Source organism: Amblyomma americanum, chromosome 5 (genome assembly GCF_052857255.1).
Source record: "Amblyomma americanum isolate KBUSLIRL-KWMA chromosome 5, ASM5285725v1, whole genome shotgun sequence".
Taxonomy (NCBI): domain Eukaryota; kingdom Metazoa; phylum Arthropoda; class Arachnida; order Ixodida; family Ixodidae; genus Amblyomma; species Amblyomma americanum.
This window is the reverse complement of record NC_135501.1, coordinates 174,230,447-174,244,648: the sequence shown is the minus strand read 5'-3', so window position 1 is coordinate 174,244,648 and position 14,202 is coordinate 174,230,447. Positions and strand designations below refer to the sequence as shown.

The window sequence follows — 14,202 nt, the reverse complement described above, 5'->3', positions numbered from 1 at the left end:
GCCTTTTAAAGGACTTCTTAATCTAGTGAACCTTTCATTTTTTAATGCATATCTTAATCGGCCAGCAAATACGTTTATTGTTTTGCTGTTGTGTTTCGGACTCGAAGGTCGGAACTGAATAAAAGGATACGCATTTGTCTCACAACTCGCGGTTGTCTCTTCCTCCCTGCACTAACCAACTACCAGGGCTTCATCCCTGCAATAAATGTATTCATTCGCTCATTACGAATCATGCCTTGTTATTTATTACTAATACTTTATGAAGCACTGCCAGAAACTTGCTCGTCGCATAGTCCTCACTTCTCGTGGGTACAGTCATCGTCAACGTGGACATTAAGTTTATCCTGCGTGACACTGGCCTTTCATCACTTTGCAGCGCGTCACCGTGTTGGGAATTGTGCAATGATACCAATGAGCTCGATCTCTGCTCTTTATTGCGCGTTCTAGTCGCGAAAAGAAAGATGAAGAAATACTTACTTCCCGACTGAAAGCCTGGAAGAAGATAAAACCGTGGGCATCTTAAAACACCTGTCGCTCACTGTTTAACCTCGCTGTGTGTCCCGACTGATGCGCGTTCTCGTATGCACATTTTTCACGACCTATACCGACACCTAGGCCGCTACCACATGATACCGAGCCCATGAGGTCGTCTTTTATGAACAATAAGCTGCTGTGTGGAATTAGATATCCAATTGATGTACCCAAAAACACAACAGAAAATATTTTGTAGGTACAACAGATATTGCTGCAGTATTTTGGGACCTGACAGCATAAATTCATGTTGCCCTATCGAAAAACAAAGCAGAATTTTTTTTTCAAGCCACAACAAGTACTGCTACAAGAGACGAGAAATGAAATACACGTATCTCCACCACCGGCCGTTTTGGCAAGTCAACAGCGGTGACGTCAAGACGATTTTTTGTGCGGATCTTTGAGGCTGTAGGCTGCATCGCCATTCACTTTCAAACGGATCACGGAATCCTTTTCGGCCTTGACATCACAATTTCGAATCGGCTGGCGTGGAAACAAATGTCCCGTTTTAAAATACACTTTTTTCACTGATAAATTCATCTTTTTGTTGCCGAACAACCATCAACACAGCCTGAAGGAGCCGTAGAATCGATTGCTTAGAAAAAATGAATGGAATTGCCCGCGAAGTGTTCCTTTAACTTTCTCTATTAGTCCCCGCCTGATTCTTTGCTGTTGTCTCGTTTTTTCCCTTACCATGCCTCAATACCGTCATTAGATAGATTTAGCATAGCGCGATCCGCTTCCGCGCGCCGCCAGTTCTCATGCGCTGATTGGTCTCTACGGCGTGCACGCGTGCCGCGTCGGGGCCAATCAGCTCATGCGCACTGCTGGCGCGCGGAATCGAATCGCGCTATGCTAAATCTCTCGATTAAGACGCGTTGCTTACAAGCCATACAGCGCGCTTAGCAATCCCTTCTCGCCGAACATACATGAAACTCCGAGATGAGCCCAATTATAGTTCGCATGTCCACGAGAATTGGCGACACTGATTTCGGCAGTTTTCGTTTTTATTTTCTTGAGCATTCAGTATGAGCGGCAGTACTGAGTTGAAAGTGATTGGTGTTTAACACCATTCCGGTGTTTTCTGTTAGGGAAAAACAGCGCTCGGTCTTAACGCAAGCGCGAAATGAATGGCATGCATCAAGTCCTGCGCGTGGGTATCAACGACTCCCCAAACTTCTTGGGCCGTCGATAGGCTTCAAAGTTTCCTTATCACCACTTAATGCGGACTGCTGTATAATTAAGAGAAGAGGGAACTGGTTCCTACGGGAACTTACCCGACTGGCTCTCAATACCGGAAACCCCGGAAACCCCGGAAACCCCGGACACCACCGAAAGTTCAGTCATTCCTTGAAGGAGATAAAAATAAATAAATAGCAACCAGCGTTTTTCAGTCGTTAGCAAGTCGACGTGTCGGCATTATGTGCAGGATTCGAGAGGGGTGCACTAAATTGCACTGACGATCGATACACTGAAGCTAGATTGTATCGATCAGGTTCCGCGTTTTAACCACGCTGAATCCACTTTCACTGAAAACGACGCCTTTTTACTCCACCTCAGTAATTTCTTGCAGCACTATCAAGGCTGCGATGAGTGAAGAAGCAGCGTTCTGGCTATGCGGAATGTAGTGAGCCAGTATAAAATGAGCATATACCGGATAACGTGATTTAAATTGCGCACGCCCAAAAGCTGTTTCAAATCAAGCAGTAAGGTAGGGTCGCCTATTTCCCGAGTTTAGAGAGTGTGACTCTGGCGTACGCCAAACACGTCTTCCAAAATGGCGGCGCGCTACGAAGCAGGACCTCTCACTTCGGATTGAATTCGTCTTTGCTACTAGGTTTCTCGGTAGGTTCATTAGTCATAAATGGGGCATTGGGCATTCATTTTTCCTCTTCTTGCTTACAGCAAAATACATGAGAGACAAATTTGCATTCATTTGTATTTTGAGTAATGATTCCGCCTGTCCGAGACCTAAACAGCAGCACCGGTTTGTTGAGAAAAATTGTGGTCGTTCTAGAAACCAGAAGGCGCCACTAAGCTAAAGTTATCTTTGATGTCCGGTTGCATGTGACAAACAGCGCAGCTTCCCGCATAATTGCTGCGTTTAGCACCTATAAGCGAGCATATATAGACTATTCAAAAACTGCATAATGTTCTTTCAGTGTTCGGTACCTAGACAGCGTCTATTTACACTCTTTTCGAAACGTATCTGCACACGTCACGAGCACACAAGCAGACGTCGAGGCGCAGAGAAACACGTCTAACGCAATCTCCTGATTGGCTGCGCTGGTCTAGCTTCAATGGTGCTGCAAGGAACTTATCAGAGGGAGTATAAGGTTCTGCCAAATAAAAGTTCAAAAATATTGAATTAAGGTATCTCCACTAACGCATGCCTCCGCAAGCAAACCGTGGTTAGCGTCAACGCGTTTATTGATGCGCATCTCTGAGGCAAGGTTCACCAAACAAACAAATACACAGGAGAAGCCCTAGAGTCGATTTTTACTAAGAACAGCAGCAAAATGGCCCTTTCTCTGTCCACTAGGCTTTACATACTTCTATGTCAAAATCACCCATTCACTTAACAATACTCATCATTTACAACTAAAATTGAAGGTGTTAACATTCATTAATAAATTAATAACTCAGATCGTACAACATTCCGCACAACCTAATTTTTACAACTTAACAAGCAACTATGGTTAGTTTGCGTTAACACATGTATGCACTGAAGCGCTCTGACATGAAGACATAGAGCAACGGCACACGGACAGAGAAGGGACGCTGCATAGCGATGTGCAGAGAGATGCGTAGAGATGTACAGAGGACACAGGCCCGACCCTGAAGTAGGAGTTCGCTGTTAAAGTCCACTGAGTGTTGTGTCCTGGGCGTTCAACTTATTTGCGGTCATCTTATTTCCCGAGTTCTGTGGACAGGAGACGGCATCTACAAGCCTTCGCGTCAGCAGCAGTTGAACGAATTAATTCCATGCAGTAAAAAGTGGCTACGAAGTGTGGAGCCCCTATGAGTGAGATGTGGGGCAGCCCATGTAGGTTCTACAACAGAGTCCTACATCGGCTTCCTGTGGAATGCCTGTAGATAACCCTGATCGGTCCAAATCAGCCCATGTAGGTTCTACAACAGAGTCCTACATCGGCTTCCTGTGGAATGCCTGCAGATAACCCTGATCGGTCCAAATTCAAACCCGTGTAGTCCCACATGGGCAGACTGCACTAAGGAGCCCCGTCGGTCCTACTTTGGACAGATGCGGACAGCAAAACCGCATTGCATTTTGTCCCAGAGGGCGAGAGTTTGTTTTTCATCTTGGTTAGCCCTTCCAATACCGACATGAGACAGACATTGTCTCTACGGGGGCAAGCCTAGTGGGTTCGCCCACGTGTTACCCACATGGGGCCGATGTGGGTATTTCAGAAGCCCTAGTTGTCCACGTGGGACATTCAAGGGCACAACATCGCGCATTAATTTTCCACATGCAGCCTGATCTGAGCAGCCACCTGAAATTTCTCTGTAAGCGCATGGGCAATATGGGCAATGTCGGCTGCCCACACTGAGCCCATATATGAGAACGCATGCGTTTACCGCACGTAGCCCCCATTGCCCCGACAAAGTGCGGCGTAGTGAGGACAACCCATGAGTGTTTTCCGAAATGCGGTGAAGTTCGGAGAGTTGTATGTAGTTCACTGCATCCTGGTGAGATGGCGAAGCTATTCCTGCGTATGGTCTAATCATATTGCAAAATTTCCCTGAGTGTGAGAGCCAAAAACGTGTAATTTTTGCAGTCGGATAAAGACGCTCATAATTGTTGCATAAAATCATCTGTAAGAATAAGTAACGATCGCTTATAGTTCAAATAGCGAATTAAAAGAATTCATACACGATAACATACAGGCACGTTGGTCTGTTCATTCCCGCTACGGCCGATGTAGGGCAGACTGAGACATTGCATCGGCAGTCTCATTTGGGCTTCCCGCGTTTTATTTTTTCGCTGAGAGCCCGAATTCGTCGCATCTGTCCTGAAGTACTCGATAAGGGCGGGTGTGGGCAGCATGCGGGCACATCCTCTTCAAGACCCGACAGACGTGGGGCTTGCAGCGGTTTTGTGTGCGCAGCGTAAGTTGGGTTCGGCGAGGTTTGTGCTACCCAGAGCCCACATACAGGTTGCATCTGCCCTCACCTACTCGGCAAAGAACCGATGTTAGCAGTATGAGGGTATTCACACCTTCCAGCCCCGCCATGGCTGATGTAGAACCTGCAGCGATTGAGTGGGCAACCCCATTTGTGCTTGACACAGTTTTTCAAGCATGGGGCTCACATCCGGGTATTTTAGTATGTCCCCTTGAAGCGAATCGGCGTCCAATGTAGGTTGGACGCAGAAATGTGGGCTCAGTTTTCCCTTGAAACGCCAATATGGGACCTATGTAGGATCAACAGAAGCAAGCCCAATTCGGGCTTTCCCATTTATCCCCCCACAGGTGGCCGACGTAGCTATTAAAGGGGTTATGCCAACTCCACCTACTCATGTAGCGTACACAGGCGCCTGACATCGAGTGCTACTTAGGATGCTGTTTAAATTTATACTCCACTGATTCTTAGTGCCATACAGCTTAGAAGTGGAGTGCTAATTTCGAGGGGAAAAAAATCCACAGATGCCAAGAAAGAGTTTCACATGTGGCTTGATTGGATAGCACTGGTCGAAGCCGTAACTATCCGCATCTCCGCAAATATCTCTGCAGCCAGGGCTACTGCCAGAGCCGCATGCCAGACACACGCGGCTGAGCATCCAGCCGTGTCTGCCTTCATCAACGAAACCAGCCTGTACCTTTTCCTTTAATTTATGCCAAGGGGCATATTCGCGTAATAAAAAAATTCGAACTATTCTAAACTCTAAAGGAAACAAAACAGTCGACGCTGACGGCCTTTAAAGAGGCTTCTCTAAGCGTAGCGCGAGGTACGAGATGTTCTGTGGAACTTTACTCTTGTCTGCACATGGCTTGCACCGACGTCGTATTGGCAGCCATGACGGTGGACCAAGACTGCTAGAAAGGTCACCTTGCTTATCTAATCCGCTTATTATCACATGCTCCGGTGATAAACGGGACACACGTGTTCTCGCTTCGGCCCGGACTGCTGCGGGGAGCGTCTGCTCTCTCTCTCTTTCTCACCTTTCTGCTTCTTTCAGCTCTCTTTTACCCTCACGAGGCAGTGGTGGTGGCCCAGTTCGTGCCAATAAACAGGCCCGTACATTTTCCTTTTCTTGCTTGGTACAACAGTCGCTAGACACATGCATGTGCGCTGTTTAAACTATTCGTGGTCCATTATAATGGCGCCCGTGACGTCATGCATTCACGTCTCTTATACAGGTGGCGCTGGCATCGCTTTCGTCCGGGAAGCCTAGACCGAAGCTGCAGCTTAGCATGAGACCTTCACCAGATATCTTTCTTCCGTATTATACCCAGTAATTCTAGACAAAGACGGGAGTTTACGAACTCAATTGTTTTCATATATTGTATGATTTCACAACAATCAATATATTCGCTGATCTCGTCTCGGCAGGCTTGCATTTTTTGCTGTTAACATTTTTGATATCGTTAAAAACGTTCGCCATTGATTTCCTTTAGCGGTCTTGACTACTCGATGCGAGAGATGGGAGAACATTAAAAACAAAGATATTACTAAAGAATGGACCATTGCCTTCCATATTTCCAAAGCAGCGAATTAATATAATTCAACACATTTGTCGAAGCAAGCTAAACTTGGAGTGAGAACTACAGGTAGAAATGGGGTCCGGTGCTGCCAGCGTTGCTCACTGTTCAGCTGTCTAATGGAACAATTAAATGAGGCACAAACATCCTCAAGGATAACGCACAAAGGGCATATGATGAACACGATGGTTCGTGCGGCACAGACCAGAGCGCGTAGACCACTCAAACGAGCTATGCAAAAGACAATGTGCTTACCTGTGTTTGATCTACGGTATAGCGGGGTTCACACGAAAAGAACGAGGTTTACGACAGGGCGCTGGTTTTCAAACGCCCGGTCTTGTTTCTCCGCAACCTGAAACGAACAGAAAGCGCGTACTGAGCAATACCCCACATTTCGGGCAGGAACAAGAGCTGCACCCGAAGCGAAGACTGGATAAAACAAAAGTCGTGTGAGGAGGCGTATGCCCGCCCGCTCACGTTGTGAACGCAGTCGCGACTTGGTGTAACCCGATGCCTCGCAGCTGGCAATTCTATACCTCTGCATGGCTCTAGGTAGCCGCCGCCGCACCCCTTTCAGTTACTTTGTTTGCTTCTTTCAAATGATGCGTCAATGCAATTCATTGTAATTCATTTCAGTTATTTCCAACTCGAGGTTGAAAGTACCTAAACGAAAAGGCTGTTTTTGTTAGCTTGAAGAGTGCCTAGTGCATGGCCCAACCAAGGCAGCAGTAGTCACATCATAAACAGCAATGTGAGTTCCCACTGTCTAAATAAACACCAGCTAACAGATACTCGATACATTTGGCGCTATGATCACTGACTATACCAGCAAATCCACAATGACACAAAAGAGCTGCCTCAGTGCAAATTAGCGCTAGCAAGCATTTACAACAGCTGTATATGCTGATATCACAACCATCAGAACACATTATAATGCACCATAATGCACGGATCACTGCGTAGTATTCGCCTACGACTACTATATAATATATAATTGAGTTTCTTTCCTCATGCCGTTTCGGGTCCGTTTTAGTCAACTAAACTATGGCTGTGACGTATAGCTGACCTTTAGTCCACGTGAGGCAGGAAAAAAACTGCAATATAAACGCTGATACATAGTTTTAATTGGCTACAACACTTAAACCAACCTGCTTCAAGAGCTGGAATGACATTAAACGACGAATCAGCAGTTTTCTGCGCGACCCGCCGCGGTGGCTCAGTGCTGAGGGCGCTCGACTACTGATCCGGAGTTCCCGCGTTCGAACCCGACCGCGGCGGCTGCGTTTTTATGGAGGAAAAACGCTAAGGCGCCCGTGTGCTGTGCGATGTCAGTGCACGTTAAAGATCCCCAGGTGGTCGAAATTATTCCGGAGCCCTCCACTACGGCAGCTGCTTCTTCCTTTCTTCTTTCACTCCCTCCCTTATCCCTTCCCTAACGGCGCAATTCAGGTGTCCAACGATATATGAGACAGATACTGCGCCATTTCCTTTCCCCAAAAAACCAATTATTATTATTATTATTTTCTGCGCCTCACATGACCCCAAGGTCGACTACACATCACAGCCATCGTTAGGGTGATTAAACCGAAACAGCGTTAAGAAGAAATTCGACTAATAATTATTTAACTGTAGTGGGTGAACATCACGCGGTCATCCGTGTATATTCATGTCTAACGCATCATTTAAAACACAAGCGCGCGCGCGCAAATATTTGGTGTCCAGTGTCCTTTAAATGTGTCTGTGTCAAAGGCAACTCCGTTTACGGCGGGTAACGCGCCTCATGCATTCACCGGATAAGCGCAGAGGTTTCCTCCTATTAATGGGAATTAGCATTATAAGTGTCTGCCCAAGCGGGAAAGTCAATCACTGTCACGAATGACGTCCAGGACTTCCAGCCATCTATGAATGTAAAGAAAGACCGATTTCGCATGTATGAGCATTAACCCCTTAACGCTGTAACGTCATACCCTTAAGGCGGAGCTACAACAAAATCAGCAGCAACAGAAAACGCTAACGCATTCAAACGATCCACCGAAGATCGCTTAAGAGTTATTTTAATAATGCGTTAGCATTAAATGTCTCTGCGCAGGCGCAAAAATCCGACCTCAGTCACGCGTGACGCGTACGAATCTTATGACGTCACCCCAACCTGCCCTCCGGATTGAGATCAAACTGTCCACCGTAGCAAGTGGCAGTTAAAAAACGGCAGGGAAATGCTCACACACGTGTAAGAACCTGCAATGCGAGTTAATGCAAAGGCGAGGTATCCAAGAAAGGTAATACTATCCCAGCAAAAAAATTAAAGGAGCAAATTCATCCCTTGCAAAATAAAACGCATGCAATCGGGCACCAGCCAACACAAGAACAGGTGCCGTCAATAAAAAAAGTACATCGCGGCTTCGGTGGCTGCAGCGCCGTCGGGTGACTACGTCCGTTGAGACCATTAAGGTCGATTAGGCCTAACGGCATCGAAGCGACGGCATCTACGCCGATAGTAAAGAACGGGGTTGGCATTTTAAATGGCAACGCCAAAAAATCATGAGCGCACCAGCTCGCACCGCAAATCATTTGTCATCGCCATCTTAGCAATCCTCAGCAATCTCAACGGCAAACGGTCGCCAAACTGCGCTCACCGAAGTCGAGATCCAATTGTCCCACTTTTCAGATTACAACTGTCTTCAACGCAAGCACAAATCGCTTCCCCGCCAGCTCTGTTACCGCCTATGACTGTTTTCGTTGCAAAACTGCTCTCTCTTGCACTGGGTATATCCTCAGTCGCTATCCGGTTTCAGCCGTGAACGATTCATTTACCTCTGGTCTCCGGAGCCTTGACCGCGAGCCGGTGATGGGGTGACGTCGACGACGCTACGGCGCTCCTCCGAGGACGCAAGCACCCCGCAAGACCGTCGCAGCTCCCTCTGGAGCAAGGTCAGCAGGAGCCGAGACCTTGCACCTCCAACTGGGAAGCTTGCAACGGCCAACTGCGCGCACAGCACGCTCAGACACGCTTTTCATCTTCTTTCCCTCCCGCTAACGGCTCCTGGTGGTGCTAATGACCACTTGAAATTAAAAAAAGAATACCCGAATATCCAAGGGTCCAGCTCACTTAAGGTGGATTGACGAATAAGAAAACAGTACAACAGCATATAAAGGTTAATTGTTAAACTGCGCGGGAAGACAGGGCAGACGAAAGAAAGAACATGCAACACAAGGGCTGTTTAACAATGAATCGGTACCAGCCTGCCCAAGAATCAGTCTTAACTAGCATGTAAAGGACATCACACGCACCCGAGCTATGCCTATGCTGTAGTGTAAATAGAATACTTGTATATAATAACTCTCCCCCCTCCTCTCTTCCTGTCCCCTCAACTCTGATTTCATATCTCCGGTCTTCCCGTAGTGCTTCCCGTAGCGATGGCAGATGCCGGGGCTAGCAACAATGTTTTCTTTCCTTTTTATTATTATATCAAATAAACCACTACCACAAAGGATGCTAGTGGTCTGAGCATCCGCCTCGCATTCAGGAGGTGCGGGGTTCGATCCCCAATGCCACCGGGTACCCACCGGCGATACAATGGGTACAAGCTTTCCCCTGGTTCAGTGCTTGGCTTAGGGTGAAATGCTTGGGAAGTGGTCCCTTAAGAAGTAAAAACCTCGTGCCATGGTGCTCTTTGGCCACACATGCCCTTGCGCCATAAAAATCCACCACCACCACCATCATCATCATCATCATCATCATCATCATCATCAACAGCAACAAACCAAAACATCATCATCTCCCAAGAAATGCCGCTTCAACAGTTTGGACAATGCAGGGTTGTCTGCAGGGGTCGTTCTTAACCACCGGGCTCCTCAGTTTGGACACAAGCAGAAACAGGAATGTGTGCTGAGCCATACTATACACTTTTGAATTCTAACGGCTCCCCCTTGTTGAAGTTTTTATGCCCGCAGTTCGTTCCTTTAAAAACATTTTCAATTCCTGTACGCAGATCCCGCTTTCCACCCCCCAGTTTCTCATCTACTACGCAGAAATCGCTCCGCTGTTTACATTAATAACTTAGTCCGCTGCTTCCAATAGCATTACTACAAGATATTATTCAGCATTAGGATGCTGCCGCGCAATCACCCACAGCAGGTCTGTGCCATTTTCCATTTGAGGAAGCATCACCATAATGATGAGGGGCCCCACGTCCAGGGGTCCTTCTCCTGCATTTTCAAATCTTGGTGTAGTTGAAATATGCTTGCTTCCTTGGTGCGTGAATAAAATTTGCTCGTCTACTAAATTTACGATTTCCCGTCACAGTGGCTCAGTGCTTATGGTGCTCGGCGGCTGGCCCGAAAGACGCGATTGCGATGCTGGCCGCGGCGGTCCAGCTTCGATGAAGGCGAAATTCTAGAGGCCCGTGTACTGTGCGATGTCAGTGCACGTTAAAGAACCCTAGGTGGTCGAAATTATTCCGGAGCCCTCCACTAGGGCGTCCCTCATAGCCTGAGTCACTTTGGGACGTTAAACCTAAATAATAATAATAATAATAATAATAATAATAATAATAATAATAATAATAATAATAATAATAATAATAATAATAATAATAATAATAATAATAATAATAATAATAATAATAATATGACTTTTGCGTGACTCTGAAACCCGAGCACTCGACAATTTTCAAAAAGACACCGCACACTGAGAAGCGTGTAAGTAGGAAAAAAAAAGACAACTTCTGAAGCGACACAAAAAATAAAAGACCTATGTCGTTCCGGAGGAAATATATGACTGAACGCAAAACTCCCCGGGAATCTATACAAGAAACTAAACATTCTAAAGTGATGCCATTTTTACTGCACCACGTACCTACACGCCGGAGGTGCCGCGCGCGTCTGTTAACGTGGAAGACGCGATGTGAAGGCGATCAAAGTAAAAGCGAAACGTACAACCAATATCGCTATATGTCGCGTCAGATTGCACGGTCGCCAGCGCGTTTTTTTTTGTTGCTGTTGTTGACAGAAAGGGTGTAACAGCGCCAAGACGGGACACCGTTACAAATTCTTTAGACAGTCTGTCTATAGACCTTAGTCTATAAAGTCTATAAACTTTCTGTAGGCAAATCATGTAGACTAATCTATAGAATATAGACAGCGTATTGACAATCTATAGATTTATGGCCGTGCGCTTTCAGCAGAATTTTGTCTATATACAGTCTATAGACTACCACTGATCGACAAAAAGAAATATCTATAAGAAGGTAATAAAGTCTATAAGAAGCCTATAGAAAGTCTATATACATTTCTAAGGGAGCAATACAAGCATTTGTGCTGAGTGTTTGTCTCGTTCCCTTCGTCGCGACTTAGCGCTGTTACATAATTTCCGTCAACATGTATACCAACCAGCACGTATTAGCCCTTTTGTAGATTTTTTTATATACCATCTTTTCACACCTTTCATTCCTTCCCTCGCGAGAAGGAATTAGTTTTTCTCTGTCTCTCTCCTCCTAGCGCCCGGTTGATGCTGCAAGCAAGGACCAGTTGAAATTTGTTTTCCTTCATTTATCATTTACCTCTCCTCATTCAGTGGCCACGGGCCCTCATTTTCTACACAAATGTATTCCATTTATTCCGGACCAATAAACGTGCAGAAGTTGCAGCCAACATTTTGCCACGCGTGTCTTGAAAGCTGTTTCGTCAGTCGCATAAAAACCGCAATACAGTCCAAACCACTCGGGCGCAGTGGCCACGCCTGCGCCTCTCAAACTGTGTCTACGCGCATGTTTATGTATTCGCGGGTTGCGGACGCCGGGAGCTGTTCGCCTTTCAAGGCGCGGATCGGGAGCACTTTTGTCCGAGCGTGGGACGTCCCGCCACCGGACAGCGATTATTCGCGAGACACAGGCGTCGAACAGTCGACCTTGTCTGGGTCGCGAAGTCGAACCACGCGACTCCGGCGACGGTGACGCCCGGCCAAGGTCGCTTCGCGGGTGCCTGCTGGCGACGCGGGTCTCCGCGGCGTCTCACTGAATCACACAAACAAGCCCACGTGCGACTAAAATTGTTCACGCACGCGCCGCGGAGCGCGCTTCGACGCCCGCGGTATTCAATCTGGCGTTGTGCGTAGCAGGCGTGTAGCCGTTATTGGCCACTTCGGTAACACCTTTTCAAAGCTGATGTGGGAAATCGTAGTCGAGGTGGGCGTATTCAATTAAATTTCGCTATCACGAATCACAAAAACGGTTCATTCGTTCGTTGATTTAATTCCTTACTCTTCCTTCCGAGCCTCCTTCTTTATCATGTGTTCCTTTGCCAGGCACAGTGAAGCGTGATTTTGTTACAAAAATTGTATTATGCAGAGACAGCGTGTCAAGCGATGCTAACAAACGATAACAACAAAGTCCTTAACATATGAACATACAAAAAATTTTCAACGGGATAAATCAAATAAGCTCCGCATTAAATTGACACATCATACCATAGTTATTACTGCGAATTTTTTTGTGTGTGTGTGTGAGTTTAAAGGGAAAGTTACGAAGTTCTGTGACTGAATCGTACCGAAAGAATATCATGAAACGAGCAGTGGCTAAGGGAATTAGGGTTACTCTTGATGGAACCAAAAATAGGTAGATGACTTTAATCTCAGCAGGTATGACGTTATAGCTAAAAAATGAACAGAGCGAAACAATGAACCCCATTTTTTTTCCAAGGCTTCGACCGAAAGCTCTTAATCTAATACATGCTACACATACAACAAAAGAGGGAGCGAAGGAGGTGTAACATGTTTTTTGTCATTGCAAGAAATAAATGGCTAATACGCATGTCGTCGACCTGCTTAGCAGCGCGTTGCTTGGGTTCCTGCACGACGTCTGCAATGGTCATGACAAGCATGCACGCCATGTGACGTCACCGTACGACAACACTAAACAGGAAGTGATGGCCGGAAGTGATATAATAAAACCGGAAGTGAAGCCAAGCCTGTCAACGGGCTCCTTGTGCTATAGCAACCCAGGATGGACATTGTCTGGGCGTCGGCAAATTTTTTGCCACTGGCTATAAATCCAAACCTGCGCGTAGATGTTGGGCGGTGACAACCGCTGTTCGGTCGGAAAGCGGCATATTAGTTCTCAGTTATTGCGTATATACCTGCGGCATAGACACGAAACTCAATTTGCGCCTAAAATGAGACTTTTATTCCTGGCAAATGAATTAGACGATCTTATGACCAGGCAGCCGAAAATGCAGCCTTGAGGAGCAATCTTGCGGCGTCCCAAAAATTGCAGACGGTGAAGTTGAACATCGGAATTTACATCCTGGTGCTTTAATTTACCACTGTATAGGGTGCATGGTAGGGTGCCTGGATGCAGCTTTCCTTGGTTGCGGCGGTACGGCATTCCGGCTATTTTGGAGCACGGACTCATTTAGCCATATCGAAATATTTTTGCGGAAATCAGCATTTTCGTGTCTTTGACCCATCAGAGCGTCCAGTAGTACTTCTGAAATTAAGTTTTATTTCAGATTAAATGTCGGTAGCTTTATCTTCATTTCAAGGTCAGAACAATCAAAGCGCAGTCCTTGTGATTCAAATTGGCGTCTCCGGATCGAACAATGGCAGTCGCCAGCGTACCAAAGAGACACTCTCGGAGTACCCTAACATCGAGGCACATGTAGCACCATCTGTATAAAGGCTGCGAATGGTTATCAATAAAATAAACTCCTATACTTTTCGCCACTCTCCTTTTGGGTAAACAACTCACAGCATGGAGGAAGGAAAGCTTAGGAGAGGCTCTCGTTACCCGAGTTGCATGACAAAAAAATGTCACGCGCTTTCGCAAGGGCTACTGGGAGTATTTGGCCGACGACGCAGCCCATAGTAACGCTGGGCGCAGCGGCGTCGTCCGCTGCAATGCCTGCTGCGCATGCGCAAGCATGCTGACACGGTGGCCAACTAGCGAGGGGAGCCCTC

General features: G+C 46.6%; 1 long non-coding RNA gene across 1 annotated transcript; it reads right to left on the bottom strand.

Annotated features, from left to right (window-relative positions):
• Positions 1–421: 421 nt before the first annotated feature.
• On the bottom strand, positions 422–9,203 carry LOC144135320 (uncharacterized). The gene is made up of 4 exons (XR_013315450.1): positions 9,063–9,203; positions 6,507–6,603; positions 1,809–1,880; positions 422–492 (listed from the first exon to the last, which is right to left on the bottom strand). It is a non-coding gene; the product is annotated as an uncharacterized LOC144135320 (long non-coding RNA).
• Between the last annotated feature and the right edge of the window lie 4,999 nt (positions 9,204–14,202).